The 16,327-nt window shown below is 40.1% G+C and overlaps 1 protein-coding gene across 2 annotated transcripts in view; it reads left to right on the top strand.

The window, feature by feature from the left end:
* The window catches only part of ZNF407 (zinc finger protein 407), a 413,038-nt gene that overhangs the window by 254,462 nt on the left and 142,249 nt on the right, over positions 1-16,327 (top strand). The gene's annotated exons all lie outside the window — the stretch shown is intronic.

The raw sequence follows: 16,327 nt of genomic DNA, 5'->3' as shown, positions 1-16,327 counted from the left end.
TTTATCTTTGAAGCAATTTGATTGATGCCACAAGCCTAGTTATATCAGAACGAAATTTAAATTCAAAACATTTTCTCAGTGAAGTAAGCCAGACAGAGAAAGCCTAATATTGCATGATATCACTTATGTGTGGAATCTTAAAAAAAACGAAAACGACAACAACAACAAAACGGTCAAACTCATAGAAACAGAGAGCGGAAGAGTGGTTGCCAGGGAGTGGGGGAAGCAGGGAGAGGTTGGTAAAAGGATACAAACTTTCAGTTATGAGTAAGGTCTGAAGAGCTAATGTACTACATGGTGACTATCACTGATGAACTGTTTTGAATACTGGAAATTAGCTAAGAGAGTAGAACTTAAATATTCTCACCCAAAAATAAATAAATAAAACATACCAGTCAATATTATTTCATTAGTATCAAGTCTGTTTGTTATCTGTTTATATTCCACTCTATTTTAACTGCTAATCCAGTTAATGGAATAAAAAGCAGATGTCCTAGGCTGAAAGGTTAGTTTGAAAGTCTCGAAGCTCAGGTACTTTGCAAACTTTTCTTGGGATAATGATGATTCCAAGGCTTTCCTCCCTTTGTGGTCAGTTTCTTCTGGGAGGCAGATGTGTCTGTTGTATGTTTGTAGTACTTGTCCTGGTAGATGGCCCCTTCCTGCTTGCTACCCTCACACAGTTCAGTGAGCCACAGGTAGATGTCAGTATCGTGGCTGGTTTGTGGAACTGTGTTTGGTCATTGGCTGCATAAATATTGCTTAAGAAGATTCTCCTAGAAGGTGTCAAGATGGTACTTTATGGAGTTGTACTATCTTTCACGTGGAGTAGATGTTTCTGGTAAGTTTCCGTGGGATCTTTTGAGGGGTTCCCTAAAAAATCATAATTGTATTTTCAGGTTTTTCTATCCTAATTATGAAAGTTGTACTGTATGTAAGTGTATTTTTTATTCGTAACGTTTATGTTTCAGCAGAAATTGAATTCTTTCTGAACAAATATCTCCTAATTTTCTCTGATCATTTTATTAGTGAATTTCAAAAAAAAAACCTCAGTAATTCTAATTGTGGTTTTGATTTAGTTTTGTATTTTCTATAACATATATGTCTAATGTTATGTTTATTTGTAGCATATTTTACTCATACTTTTCTTCTCTGCCCTGAGACACCCAAGCACATAGACTTTTAAAATTTTTTGTTTAAGCCTGTGTGCTAATATAGCACAGTATTTATGTCAGACCTTTAGTTACTGTTGGTAAATTTTCATCTTACAGAAGTTGGTTAAGTAAAAAAAAAAAAATCTGTAGACTTGAAAACAAATAGACTCCATAGCATTAAAAAATATAAATTGGTTCATATGTCTTTAAAAGGGAGAAAAATCTAAGATAATTTGTTTATGACTATAAGTAAATTATTTGTTGATGTAGCTGAAATCGTCATTGAGATCACAGGTTAATTAAAAGAGCCATTCTGAACACAAAGTGACCATACATTCCCTTTGCTATCTCTTAAAGTAGAATCTAGATAAACATGTTTATTTAACCTGCTGTTGTTGAGTCCCAAATCCAGTCAATATAAAAAGACCAGCACTGTCTTTGGGGATGGTCTTTCTACAAGGAATTACTATGGATAGTTCCTTGGGTGGTAGCTGTATATATTGTGGTAGAAAGAAAGGCCTTAGAGATGAAAAAAATAGAAAAAAATTTTGGGGCAATAGTCTCTTGCATAATAAGTTATTCCTCAGACACTAGAGCTATTATCACACAACAAAACACTTTACTATGTAACTATCTATATCTCCCAGCATTAGAGGCTCTTACAGTGTGTAGCTTATTAGGAAAACTCTGTAATCACCAGGATTATCTAGAACAACAGTCAGTGGAGCATCAGGCACACCCTTCTGGTTATATGGTTGAGTTTCACAAGGTCAGATGTGGGGTTGAGAGAAACAATAATACCTTTGAAGTGTATAAAAGTTTGACCACCTGTCATTAGTTCAGTGAGAATGCTAAGATCTTAGTTGTTTCATTTTGTTTTTGGATCCTTTGTTTCAGTATGTTCTGAAGTATTGCCTCTCTGGGGCCTGTAAAAAACTGGAAGAAGGAAGGAGAAGGAGAGAAAAACTTGGAACGTTCAGGTAGTGGGGACCCAGTGGTCTGTGTGAGGCAGCTTCTCTATCAGTGTGCCTTCTAGACCTCAGACCCCTTCAGTGGAATAAGATGCTGCCTTCCTGGTAGCACCTGTGTATGTTTTGGCTTTAGGTTAAGAATGTTTGTAAAAACAAGATTACATCTTTTCTCACTTTCACATCTTTATTTTCTTAATTAAGAGAATGTAGCACAAACCCTTTGTTGACTTTTTCCTATTTATGGGAAGTACTGTGCTTGTGAGAAGTTCTATAACCAGAAGTATTCCCGCATCTTTTCCTTTTTTGGAAAATGGTGTTGTGCCTTTCCTTCCTGCATAGTGAGCTGTACTTGAAGTAAACCAGAATCTGTTATTCAATAACATAATATGCATAATATGTAATGTGATACTTTTCCCTACAGGGAATTTTAGCGTAATATTAATCTTCCTCTTACCGCTTAAACTTTAGTTTCTTACTCTTAATTCTTTTGGTTTGCATCTTGCTAAACAACCCTACCCTCCCAGTTTGTATCTTTTATATCAGTTGTGACACTCTTTGGGGTTCTCTCACTATTTAAGTTTTGAATCATGTTGATTAACTGAACTCAGTCGTATCTCTCCTGATTGTTTTGGTTTTTATTCATTTTAAATTACAACCTTTAAGAAATATGAAATGAAAATGAAATGTCGTAAAATAAATTAGAATTTTCCCGTACAGAGGAAATGAGGTAAACTCTTGGTGCTTTTGCTTAACTAAATCAGTTAATCTCTTGGATTGAATTATTTGAGGTAAAACGTGGTTGACACTTAAATTTGAGTAGTTTGTTTTCTTCTAAAAACCTCAGATAGCTTTAATTTTAATTAAAAGTAAGATTCTGTCCCACTTTCCACTCCCAAATTATATTTTTCATTTGATTTTAAGTTATCTTCTCATGTCGGCCAGCCTGGATTGTAGGACACATGGGATTATGTGGTGAAGGCGGGCAAGAAGTCCTGTGGGCCATTTAGTCCATGCCGGGGAGTTTGAGTTTTACCCCAAAGGCAGTGCGTAGCCAGTGGAGAATTTTAAGGAGGGAACTGACATATTCATATCTTGCTTTGCAGTAATCACTGACGCAGTACAAATGAAGAGGCAGAGAGGGACACAGCAGGTGTTGGGAGAGCATTTAAAGGACAATTGCAAAGGTGCAGGCAGAAATAAGTGACTAATCCTAAATAACGCAGCAGCCACGAAGGATAGAGAGAGAGGCTGATTCCAGTGCTTGTTAGGAGGTAGAATGAATGAACACGGTGACCAAATGGATGCATTTGGGGACAGGGTGACAGAAAGATGCATGCCATCCTTTAGATGCCTAGGCTAGGGCTGCTGAGTGAGCGGCGGTGCCATTTACCAGGTCCTCACTCCCGGAGGAGAGATCCCTTTAGCAAAATGACGATGTGTGTGGGTTGGATGCATTGACTTTGAAGTGCCCATGGACATCCACAGGGAAACGTGCCAGTAAATGTGTAGGTCAGTGCTGGTGTATGTGGAACTTGAAAGCATTGATGCGATTGGCATTTCCCTTGGAAAATGCGGAAAACGAAAAAGCAGAGGGGCAAAGAGAAGTGTCAGAGAGACTGAGAAGTAGCCTCCTGATATGGAAGGGACCTCTGGGCAGCAGGCAGGCAGGCAGCACTCAGGGCAGTGCACCCGCCGCAGCCACCCAGACGGCATGGGTTCTCTGGGGAAGCCCGGTCCTAGCACAGGGGTAGGAGCAGAAAGCACGCGAGGGGTCAGAGGTGAAGACGTGGTGAGGATACTTGCTAGCTGGTCTTGAAAGGAGTGTCTTGAAGGCTGCTTCCTGAAAACGCTTGGGGAGTTGGGATAGCTGCATGCGCAGAGAGCTGGATGCACATTGTATTTGTGTGTTTGTTTTCATCTGTTTGCTTAAGATTGCTTTTAAAATTTTACTAAAATGCTTACAGGCGGAGGTGAAAGAGCCAGCTGAAATAACGAAGTTGAACAGTGCTTTCACCTAAGGGCTCAGGTGGTGCATGTCAGGTGAGGGTTCTGTGACGCATCAGGGGCGCTGCTCACGATTTTGAAGAATCAGCAGTGCCTCCCTGTTCCCACCTTGGGACCTCTCGAGATGGAGAGCTACAGCTTCAAACCTCTGAATCTTTACCCTCCCACAGTTTGGGAATACTGCGTAGCACCAACTTTTACCTTTGTTGTGTTCAGAGTTTTGAATCAAAGAACATAGAGACTGTGTAATGGGACTGTTCTGCCCTCCCTACATACACATTCAAACATTGGAATTTTATTTGCTTTCTATGAGGAATTTACTTCCACAAAATATTGTACTACTTTAACTGTTATACGTAATTCAAAAATTTGCTTGGCACTAGCAAACAATTCAGGGCAATCACTTAACAAACACTCATCTTAAATGTAATCTTTTAAAGTGTGACATCTTTTCTATGACTTATTCTAAACAATTTTTGCTAATGTCTTAGGGTTTTTCTAAGGCCAGTAAATCTCATGGGCCCCTCTAGTGACATCATAAGCCAGTGGAAACTCACAGACGTTTATCGTGATGACACCTGACCCCCATATATATGTACAACCCTTGCTGTTTGTTTTACCTACCTTTCATTTGCGTGACTTCTTCCAAATAATTATAGGTATGGTATAACTCTTTGACCAATCACAGCTTTGATTATACTTCTTGTGTCCATTTGTACTAAAACTTCTGTTTCACTGTTTTAGATTGACCCCTGCCTTCTTCAAATTGCCATATTTCTAGAAACATATACGCTACTGGAATGGTCCTACCAAGAGAAACGTTAATAATAAGGACCATGTGGGTGCTGGAGTTAGTGTGTGTATAGTATGAAAAGAGAAAGCAAATATATCACTCCTTAGGGTGAGGTAGGGTACGTGATTTGTTTTCATGACTTAAGGTATATTATAACTGCTGAGCGTTGCTGTCAGTTGTACTAAACCACTAAAAAGTGGAAATAAGTCATATATATTGCCCCACAGGTTGATGTAGGCTTTTCTTTTGCATTCACTAGCATTTTGTATGGATTTCCTTTGATTCTATTGGAATTTTTGCTGCTTTGTTTCATTATAAATTACGGTTACCACAAGACGGTTATGGCTGCCTCTCAGATTTTGGTTTTAGCTTGTTTCTCAACTTTAAAAATGAAAAGCACATTTCCCTTTGCAAATTGAGATAGTTCTGTACATCTTGTAACAAATTTTTGGCACCATTTCCATGAGTGCAAATAAAGGTAGTAGAAATACTCACCACAGCGCCCCTGAGGTAGGTTCATTTTAGCATTGGCTGCAAGGTGTTATTGAAACAGGTGGGGCAGCTTCCTTTCTCTCTCTGCTAACACAGCTTTCTTAAGGAAGAAGGCTCTCAAAAACGCCACCTAGGAATGGCAGTGAATAAGTGTGTCATTGGAAATGTACCCTCAGACTCAAGGAGCTATGTGCCTGGGAAGTATATGGACGATATCAGTGTGTGTGTGTGTGTGTGTGTGTGTGTATAAATTAATTATATGTTCCTTCCAATTAATGATTTCTGGATGGCCTGTGAAAATGACATTATGAATGTAAGGATTACAGAATCCAAATCCTACCTCTTGTTATGTGTACTTGTTTTTAACTACACACGCACACACACATATTACCTTCCTTGCATCCATTTTTAACACAACAGTCTTCTAAAATGTTGTGGGTTCTGATGTAAAAGAGATTCAGAACAAGGCTCCAGTTTTATTCTTTTTTCTTTTTTAGTTGAAAACTGGAAGCTATGTCTGCTTTAGCTATAAAAGCACAATCAAGGTACCATGATAAGTGAGTCGGTGCTGTAAAAGTAAAACGAATTTTGCCTTCACTCACATGAACTGTAGAAGGAGGAAGCTTTATTGTCCCTGGGAAAGTGATAAGGCAGAGTAATTGTATATTATACTGTCCTGGAACATCTGCCTGAAGACTGTTGGAGCAATTCATCCATCATGGACGATACGGCGTGCTTTGTCTTTCTGCTTTAACCCGTCCCCACTGCTGGCCTGCGCAGGGGTTTTGATAGGGACTGTGCCTGGGCCGGGGTGCACATTAATCAGTCCCCTTGTTCAACACTCCAGCTGACATAATTACAACCTGCGCACAGCAGTTATTCAAGTCGAGTCCTTGTCACTCGTGGTGCGAGACTACACAGCCCCGATCCCGGAGGAGATTGCCTTATCACACAGAACAAGGGCTCGCAGGAGTCGAAGAGAATAGAAATGGGAAAATGTCTTCCGGGAGTACTGTATATTCCTTTAAAATAAGACGTTTGAGAGACTTACAAGGGACAAAGGGAAGCACTGTGTGCAGTGACTGAAATGAACCAGTTATGATTGTTAAATGGATTACCTGGAGCATTTCTGTAAAAATGGACGCAGATTATTAAATAAATTCGATGGCCCCTCGTAATCAGTAATTCTCTTAAGTTTCTTCAAAAGTGATCGCAAAACTTTACAGTTATAAAAGGTATAAACGCTCCTTGATAGGACTCAGTTTTACAAAATAAAGTATGCATTTTAAATCTACTCTAAGTATACACTTAACTCAGAGAGCTTTGTAAGGAATAAACTTAGAGCCAGAGAAAGAGCCTTGAAGACAGGGAAGTTCACTGTTTCCTGTGGCCGGAAAATAAACTTTCCGTCTTATTATTTGCCGCACCTCCTCACTCTAATCCTGGTGGCTTGCTGGCCAGGCCCCTCCAGTATACCAGGCGTGAGGGATGCACACCCCTTTCAGCCACTTGAGAAGTATTTAAAATTTTATCGCAGCCCCTCCCGTGCCCCTAATAGACCAAGGGAGTCTGTGGGCATGTAGTGAATTATTGTGATCAGGTCTGCACACCTCCCCAGTGAACTGTGCTCTCACTCATGTGTGCAGAAGCTGTGGGTATTTTAAATCCAGCCTTTAAAATTTTTTTTGGTCTCTTTGACATTATAAGATTGTCCCGAGTAAAATCAAGTGTGGCCCAGACTCAGAAATGTTGTGAAATGTATTTTTGGTTCGGTAAAAATTTTACTTATATAACCTTAAGTTTGAAAAGCTTTCAACTAGTAAAGCTACAGTAAACCACTACATATATTTATATCTTCAATTGTAAAGCAGTATTATTTGTAGCTATTTCAAGCCAGAGCTCGGTAAGCACACACCTGCGTGTAGTTGAAGCCCTGGTGAGCGTCTCTGTGCGCCTCTCTGCCCGCCTTAGCCTCCCCTACAACTACGATTCCGGTGACTGCTTGGACTTAGCAGGAGGGGCAGGCTGCACTTGCCTCAACTTTATTAAAGATCCTTTTCTTCGGAAGGCCTCTCGTCCACGTGCCTTTCCTGGTTTCACATCATTTCACTTTGCTAAATTAGCTAGTTTACAGAAAAGGAGAGACTAACACTCTGTGCGGTAAGGAGGTAGGTTTGTAGAAATGAAAAGCTGGAGTGGGGACTCTGTTTATTTCAAAGGTCCAGTATAAAAAGAGTGGCAAGATAACAGCGGAAAGGATCTCCACCAGCACTCACTGCAGCCGTGCAGAAAACGCGTGGGAGGACGAGCAACGTGTACGGCTAACATGGTGTTCTGATTTCGCCAGTCACAGACTTCAAGCGGTGTTGTTAGCTCAGCCTTGGAAAATGTTTCTGTGGTCAAGTCAGTTTGAGAAACACTCTCTGTATTGCACTGCCTTCCTCAGACGCATAACGAACAGCATATTAAAGACTCACAGGATTCCTGCTGTAAAGAAAAATATATAGGGACCTCCCTGATGGTCCAGTGGTAAAGAGCCTGCCTGCCAGTGCAGGGGACGCGGGCTGGATCCCTGGTCGGGAAACTAGTCTCCCACATGCCGTGGGACAACTAAGCCCATGTGCCCACGCGCCCCGGAGCCCGCGTGTCACAACTAGAGAGAGAAAAACTGCATGCCGCAATTAGAAGCCTGTGCACTGCAGCGAAGACCCGACGCAGCCAAAAACAATAAAGAAAATAAATGAATATTTTTTTAAAGAAGATTCCAATGGTATAAAAAAAAAGAATTCCAAGTTGGTGATTAAAATATATATATATATATATATATATATTTCAGTTACACACAAAATTATATATATAATTTTGTGTAACTGAAGTATGTGAAACGTTGGCCACCGAGGCCTTTTCCCTGAAGCCCTGTAGGCATCGTGCTGGACTAGTTTGGATGCTGGGATGTTTCTGTGTTGTTAAAGGATAGGCCACCATTAATGTCTGCTACACGTTTTTACCTGAGAGAATGGGCATTTATTTTCTCATAAGCACGTAGGATACGGCGTCTGGTAATTACTTAAACTTACTTATATAAGCTTATAGCTTGTTGTCTTCATGGCAGATGAAAGTCTACTAGGTTGCACTTTTCTCAAAGCAAATTACCTTCTTCTAGACTGAGAATATATATTCAGTATATTAAGAAGTGAACAGTTAATGAAATTATAGGTGTCTTTTCCTCTTTGGGCTAAAGAAGAACCAAGGAGAAGTCAAGGTTCTGTAGGGCTTGCACTGGTGGGTGGCCCTCCTCGCTGCTTATGCCATGGAGGACAAGCCACGTCTGGCCACGTGTTTAAATCAATCTCCTGTTCTACAACCACACAAACTGTGTGAGTGGGACTATTCTTGAAGTGTTAAATGCTAACGAAATAATTTGGGTTTCTAACAGCGACAGAGCTTACTGTCGCTTCCTACTACTTCTTCTTTGTGAATCTCATTGTTCTCCAGTAGAGTGGAAGGTGGAGCAGGTTGTTAAATTCAAGGCAGCTTATTGCTCTTACTGGTTGTAGAAACCAAAACGAGCAGAGATATGAATAGAGAAGTAATGTACGTGGATGTAAATGTGGGAACATGAATGGTGAAAAACAGATGGGAAGTTCTGTATACTTTTGGGAGTAGAAGGAGGGGTCGAGCAGTGTGCAAATCCTATCAAAGGCAGTGGCATATCCATAGGTAAGTGTGCAGTTAATCAATGTTATTTGAAGTCAGTTGAAGTCAGTCAAGTATTTTGAATAGCATGGAAACAAGATAATTTTAGGCCATTCTCAATTAAAGATGTCACTGAAGGGGGCGTGGCGGTCCTGTAAGTAGACAGGTGGAATTTTCAACCCTATTTCAAAATTAAGTTTCATTTTATGAAGCATGGCCTTTTGTTATGGTTGTTGATGTACATGGCTCACCTCTCCTATCACATTGTGTTCTCTTTGAGGATATAACCAAAATGATTCATTTTTATGTTTCTTTTAATATAGTAGGCACTAAATAAATATTTGTTGAGTAAATTCATTTTGAAAATAATAAATCAATACCTAGGAAAATAGACTTTTCTTGTAATCACAGACTTCCCATGGAAATCATGATGATAATTAGACTTAAATTACTTCTGTTCTGAAAGACCTCCCAGTGGGTTTGAAAGGCTGGCCTTGCCCTTTTAGACCAGCACCCAGATGTACGGGTGAGCAGGGCCCACCCGTGGGTCACATGGGCCAGCGCTGTGGCTGCCGTGTGGCGGCTTCTCCATGAGCACGTGGTATTGGTAGCTGCCCTTGGGACCGGGCTGTGAATACCTGACAGCGACATAGCGGCAGAGCCCAGAGCCTGGGTCCTTCCAGCCACTGGAGAGCAGTGGATGGATCACGGTCAATCAGGCGACTGCCTTCATCCACTCCTGTGCTGACGCACAGGCTCCTTCTTCCTGTGAGACACTGTTCTGTGTTATCAGATGACGCACATCCCCTTATATCACATAACAAATGTTAACGTAACTATAGCTGAGAAATGGGGAGAAAAATTAATGTACATCAGTTTTTATTGTCACAGCAATTGATTTCAAAGAATTGGGATCTACGAAGAGCAGGAAACAATGAGAAGTGACCTGATAGGAATTGTCCTATTTAATAGTTAGCCGCCAGTTAGGAAAAAAGAAAAAGAAAATTCGTAGAATTTAGAACAGGGTGATCCAGAAATTGTCCAATTAAAATTTGATATTGTAGAAAATGTTCAGAAGATTGTGTTTTGTGCTTACTTCTGATTTCTATAAATTCTTTTTTGCCTTAGAGTTTATAGAAATGGTGTATTTCATTACTTACAAAATTATCCAAAAAAGGAAACTTCGGATAATTTTGTAAGTAATGAACTATACTGTTATTTTTAAGTATCTATTTTACTTAGATGCCTATAAAACTTACTGTTATTGTATATTATTTTTACTATTTGAACTTTATCATTTGAAAAGTCAGAGTCTTACTATCCTGGCCCATTCCAGGTCCTCTTCATGCCCCACTCTCCTGACGTAACCGCTTGTGATCATTCATATTTTTGTCCTGCTAGAGATAACCTAAACACTTTGCTGATTCTGTGTTTCTTGGTTTATGGGCGGCATCTGGTTGTTGTCACAGATCAGGAAGTTAGCTCATGCACCCAGTTTACCGCTATACCTCTCCTCTCTCCCCTATTTTTTTTTACTGTGTTCATTTTGGTTTTCTAAGTGATTACCTTTACAACCTGACTTACCTTACTTAAATCTTTTACTTGATTCATCAAATTGAATTATGTCTGTGTAAGCATGAGAATCTTCACACTTGATTTTCATTTCTGTTACCAACTTATGTCAGCTATACTTTTGTATTGTTTATGACATTTACATTCTGTATAATACTATCCAATCCAGTTGTTTTTAAGCTGCATGTTTTGATCATATTTGCTTTACATGAGTAAAACTTAAAAGATATTCTCATGAATAATCCAAGTGATCCAAAAATATACTGAGCAAACGTAGAAGTTCCCTCTGCCTTGGAAACCTTTCCATAGATATAATTACCATCAATAGTTTGCTAGGCTTTCTTCTAATACCCATTTAATGCATTTGTGTATCTATATGAGTATATTGTATAGTTTTCAAAAGTTGAAAGGATTCTTATATGTATTTACCTGGGACTTGCTTTTTTTTTTTTAACAGTGTGTCTTGGAAGTTTTTCCACGGTAGTACATAAGGTGTACCTTATTTTGTTGAATGGCTTTTGTCCAACAAATAAGGATGAATGATGAGCTGCACACATACACACCAGGGCTTCCTCCGTAGCATTTGAGGGAGATTCAGAGACAGGCATGTCATCGTTCCTCCTCCTCTCAGCCTGTCTCTGTACCTGTCACACCTGTGGTTCTCTGGAGCCACACTCAGGGACGTTGCGGTGCCTGGCGTCAGACTGGGAAAGGCACCATGGGACTGGTCAGCTCCACTGCTTGGGGAGTCCACCCTGGATGGCGTGAGGTCAGGGCTGTGCGGGAGCAGTCGTGTGGCCTGGCCTACCAGGTCGCTTGCCTTGTTCTGGCACCACGTGAACACTCATGGTTGGGGGGTACCCTTGCTTTTCCTGTGATCAGGCTGTGCCCTCCCAGCATTCTGCCAGGATGTAGTTGGCTTCCATGGAGCTCTGTAGGAGACCAGCTCCTACTCTGAGAAGCAGGCTTGCATGGTAACCCTTACCTCTCAGCAGTATGGAAATCCGTAGTGTGGATCATTGTAAATTAACAACTCATTTCCTTTGTAAGCAAACATCTAGTTTCACATTCTCCCCTAGTGTTTAGCCATAAATAATGGTTTAATGCTTCTCCTTATGGATAACTTCTAGAAATGAACTCCTAAGTCCAAGAGTATGTGTGTATTTTACTTTTGAAGGCTATCATCAAACGTCTTCCCAAAGCCTTTGCTAACTGACACTTACCAGTGGCATTCATTTCCCTTACCATTCATTAATGCTACCCGTCTTCTTAAATTTTGCCCTTCTGTTACCTTAGGCTTTCATTGGTATTTCCTTGGTTACTAGAGTCATTTAATGCTTACATAACCATTTGTAGATCTCCAGTTAGGAATTTCTTGCTTATGTTTTTTATCCAGTTTTTAAGATTTTTATCTTTTTTCTTATTAATCATAGGTACTCATTTTGTAGTCTGTATATTAATCATTTTATATATGTTTCATATATTTTGTCCATTTCTTTGCCCTGTCTTTTAACTTTATTTATGACTATTATGCTATATAGCGGTTTTAAGTTTTGTGAAGTGTTTTTGTTACATCTTTTTATAGCATTTGTGTTCTGAATTTTATTCAGGAAAGCTCTTTCAAATCAAGATTATAAAAATGTTTTCTTGTATTTTCTTCTAGCACGTTTATAATTTAGTGTCCTTAGGTTAATCTTAAAGTCCAAATGGCATTTTTTTTTGCATGGTATAAGACCACAAGAGTCTATTTCTTCCCCATGTGATAGGCAATTGACTGAACACTGTTTGTTGTATGACCCATCATTTCCTCACTGATCTGAAATGACATCTTTATCCCCGTATACATTGGTCCTTGTGTTCTTTGTCCTGGTGACGTATTGCGTTCAGCACTCCCAATGACATTCATCTGTTTGCTAAACATCGTTGATAAGATGTTCCATTTTAACCAGAGGAATATGAACTTCTTTATTCTTGTACCCTCTAACCAATGTTAAATTTAACCAGCACAACTGTTTACTAATCTAAAATTACCAGCCTCTTTCTTTTTTTTTTTTTCTTTCGTTTTGCGGTACGCGCGACTCTCACTGTTGTGGCCTCTCCCGTTGCGGAGCACAGGCTCCAGACGCGCAGGCTCAGCGGCCATGGCTCACGGGCCCAGCCGCTCCGCGGCACGTGGGATCTTCCCGGACCGGGGCACGAACCCGTGTCCCCTGCATCGGCAGGCGGACTCTCAACCACTGCGCTGCCAGGGAAGCCCTGGATTACTCTTTTAAAGATACAGTAGAAACCTCTTTCAACTGAACTTTTAGATAAATATGTACTATAATGCACTTGTTCCAATGCATACTTAACTACAGAGTAATTCTTTTCAAGGGTATTGGTTCAAAAAGTATATTCTGAACATGCAGAGAAAGAAATCACATTTCTAAACATATATGCATGCATGCACTATATAACTGTTCGGGGAATCTGTTTTTCAAACGAATTGAAATTGCCTTTCGTGTACAGTGAGAAAATTGCTAATGATGATCCAGATAGTTGAACTGTACTGCATTTAATAGAAAGACTAGCAACAGTAATCAGAAGCGGACTGAGCACCTCCTGTACTTTCTGAACTTGTTTAATGTCATTTACCTTAACCCTCATGACAGCCTTATGAGATACATATATTATTCCCATAAAATAACAACAACAGCAAAGTACTCCATGGTCAGCAAGTGTGGAAGGGAGAATGTTAAAGAAAACTAACACAGTTCTTTAAGCAGAACTTTCAGAAGATTTTAATGTCCATTTACATACACAACCTGTCCGATTATTAGCAGTAGACCAAGACAGTCTTTAATTTCACACAGGAGTTTGGGAGTGGTGAGGCAGATACATAGCTTCCCTTGGGGAACTAGGAAAGGAACGTTCATTGGGACGTGTGTGCCCGTTAGCGCGTGACATCTGTGCCCGCTCTCTCTGCATTTCCTTTTCTTTGTCGGTAAGACAGTACTACCAGTACATGTTAATAAGTACATAGAAATTACCTGATTGTGTCTTAGTGATACTACTTTATTCTCTCTGGTTCCGTAGTTAACTCATGATGTTTGCCACACCAGCTCACCAGCACAGTCTTGTGATTGACGATCTGATGGCTTGGGTGGGAAGTTGTGACCTGGGAGGAAAGGAGCAGTGCAGAAGGATGAGTTCTACCAGATGTGAGCCTTGTGCAGCTTGGTTCGTTGTAACAGATGGGCGCAGGCAGAGACAGACCAGCAGACTATGATAGAAAATCCAGAATTAGCTTCAAATAAATAAAATATTGATGAAGGTAGCATTTCAAGTCAGTGGGGGAAAGGTAGACTATTAAGATGTTGTCTTGACAGCTCTGTCTAGCAGTCTGGATCCACAGTTCACACCACACTCTAGGAGAATTTTGTAAGGGATCTAATATTCAGTGGAACATAATGAAACTATTCGAGTACTAGAACCAAATTCGGGACAATCCTTTTATGACCTCCAAGTAAGGAAGCCATAGGACAAAAGATGAACAAAATAAAACACTTCTGCTTTTCAGAAGATGCTGTAAGCAAAGTCTAAAGGAAACTAAGGAAGAAATATTTGTTACTTTTGTCATAAAGTATCTACCTCCTTTAGGTATAAGAGAATGACTAACAACCCTTAGGAAAAAAACTGATAAAAATATGGAAAAGCAGTACAGAGAAAAGAAAATACATATGACATTTCAATATTCGAAGAAACTTCATTCGTTACAAAAGAAATGCAGATCAAAACTTTTAAAAGTTAAAAATTGAAACCCCAGTGAGCTACCATTTTTCACCCACCAAGCTGGTAAAAATGTGAAAGTTTGGTAACACAACACACTACAGTGGCACGAATGTGCAGAAACAGACTCTCTCAAACGTTGTTGGTGGACGTGTAAATTGCTACAACTCCTCTGGATGGCAGTTGGGCAGCATTTATCAAAATTACAAAAGCATATGCCCATTGCCATTGGAAGCAATTCCACTTGGCATCCTGAGATTTTCTTGGCATCCTGAGAAATGGAAAGTGTTTCACAAGATGATTCATTGCAACCTTGTTTATACTAGCAAATGATTGGAAACAACCTAAATGCTCATGAGTAGAGGGTCAGTTAAATATAATACTCTCTGTCCTTACCATGAAATACTGCCTGGCTATTAACAAAGGAAGGAGAGGAGGCGGAGCAGAGGGAGGGAGTAGGGGAGGGTAGAGGGAGGCATCAGGAAGGACACTCTGCTCTAACATAGTCACGTGGAAACAACATCCCCACGCCTTGTTGTTAGGTGGAAGAAGGTGCTGCTGACACGGGTTATGCCAACAGATTTACATACAAGAAGAGGGGAGAAAAGAAGATACGGTGTGTTTGTGGATTGGAAAAATCATTCTTAATTCTCCCAAAAGATTGATAAGAAGTTAGGGATCCCGGGTCCCTGGTGGAGGTGGGGGTGATCCGGCCCGTGCTGGAGGAGGCTTTACTATATCTGTCTGTCAGTAGACCGTTTGATGTTTGAAATATGTGAAAGTATGTTTCTTCAACTTCAGCGGTGCATTATTTTTTAATAACTGAAATAATATGCATCAAAAGAGGAAAAAATATTCATTAGGATTCTTTTTAAGCTTCCTTCTTATTAGGTTAAATAACATAAATTTAACATGATTTTGTGTTAATAGACAGTGAGTATGTAGTACTGACATAGTCTTTTGGCGTTCTAGAAGCACTTGTGGTTTATTTTATTAATTTATTATTTTAAAATGCATTGCTTTTGAACTGAATAAAATATTTCCTTTATTACATATTTTTTAAGAAGCCGTAAAATTAGGTCGCGTCTCTGGTCCTTTTGCTAATTGCCCAGCCCACGCTTTATATACTTATACACGTATATATGTACATATATGTAAAGCTGCCTCAAATTTTTCAGTGTGTCATATTTCAAAATTTCATTTGAAATGTCCTCATGATTCAGAATGCCTTCCCCGTAAACCCAGTGCTTGCGCTCATGGGCCCAGCAAGTCCGGCATGAATCCCTGCTCCCCACGAGGAGCCTGCAGCCTTGCGCTGAGGCATCTAACTTCCCATGGAACCGTCTTGACTACTGTTGCTTCGTGGGTTTTGAGATCAGAAAGTGTGAGTCCTCAACTTAGTTCTTTGTGAGACTGTATTGAGTCTTCTAGGTTCCATGCGTTTCCTTGTGAATTTTAGAATCAGCATTTCAATTTCTATAAGAAATCCAGCTGAGATTTTGGTAGGGTTGCACTGAATCTGCACATCAATTTGGGGAGTATTGCCATCTTAATAATATTAAGTCTTCCAGTCTGTGAGCATGGGACTCTCTTTAGAAATCAATGTCCAACTGAAGACATATTCAGTCACCCACTCTTACTGATTGTATGCCCGCTCGGTTTAACTGCTGTTAATTGGACGCGGTCTGGGGGCACAGTTGCAGTGCCTGTGCTGAGAGGGCTGGGAGCAGGCGGTGAACAGTTTGCCTCATGAGCAGTTCCCTGTGCCCAGGGCTCTGGTCATTTCAGGCCTCGCATTTCTGCGTCTGCAGGAAAGCAGTGGGAGAGGAGCCTATTTTCAGGGACAATTTGGTGGGAAATATACAGACCCTCAATTGTAT

This window comes from Neophocaena asiaeorientalis, unplaced genomic scaffold (assembly GCF_003031525.2).
Source record: "Neophocaena asiaeorientalis asiaeorientalis breed wild unplaced genomic scaffold, Neophocaena_asiaeorientalis_V1.1 scaffold124, whole genome shotgun sequence".
Lineage (NCBI taxonomy): Eukaryota > Metazoa > Chordata > Mammalia > Artiodactyla > Phocoenidae > Neophocaena > Neophocaena asiaeorientalis.
Note: the sequence above shows the minus strand (reverse complement) of the source record. Positions and strands in the feature narration are given on the sequence as shown.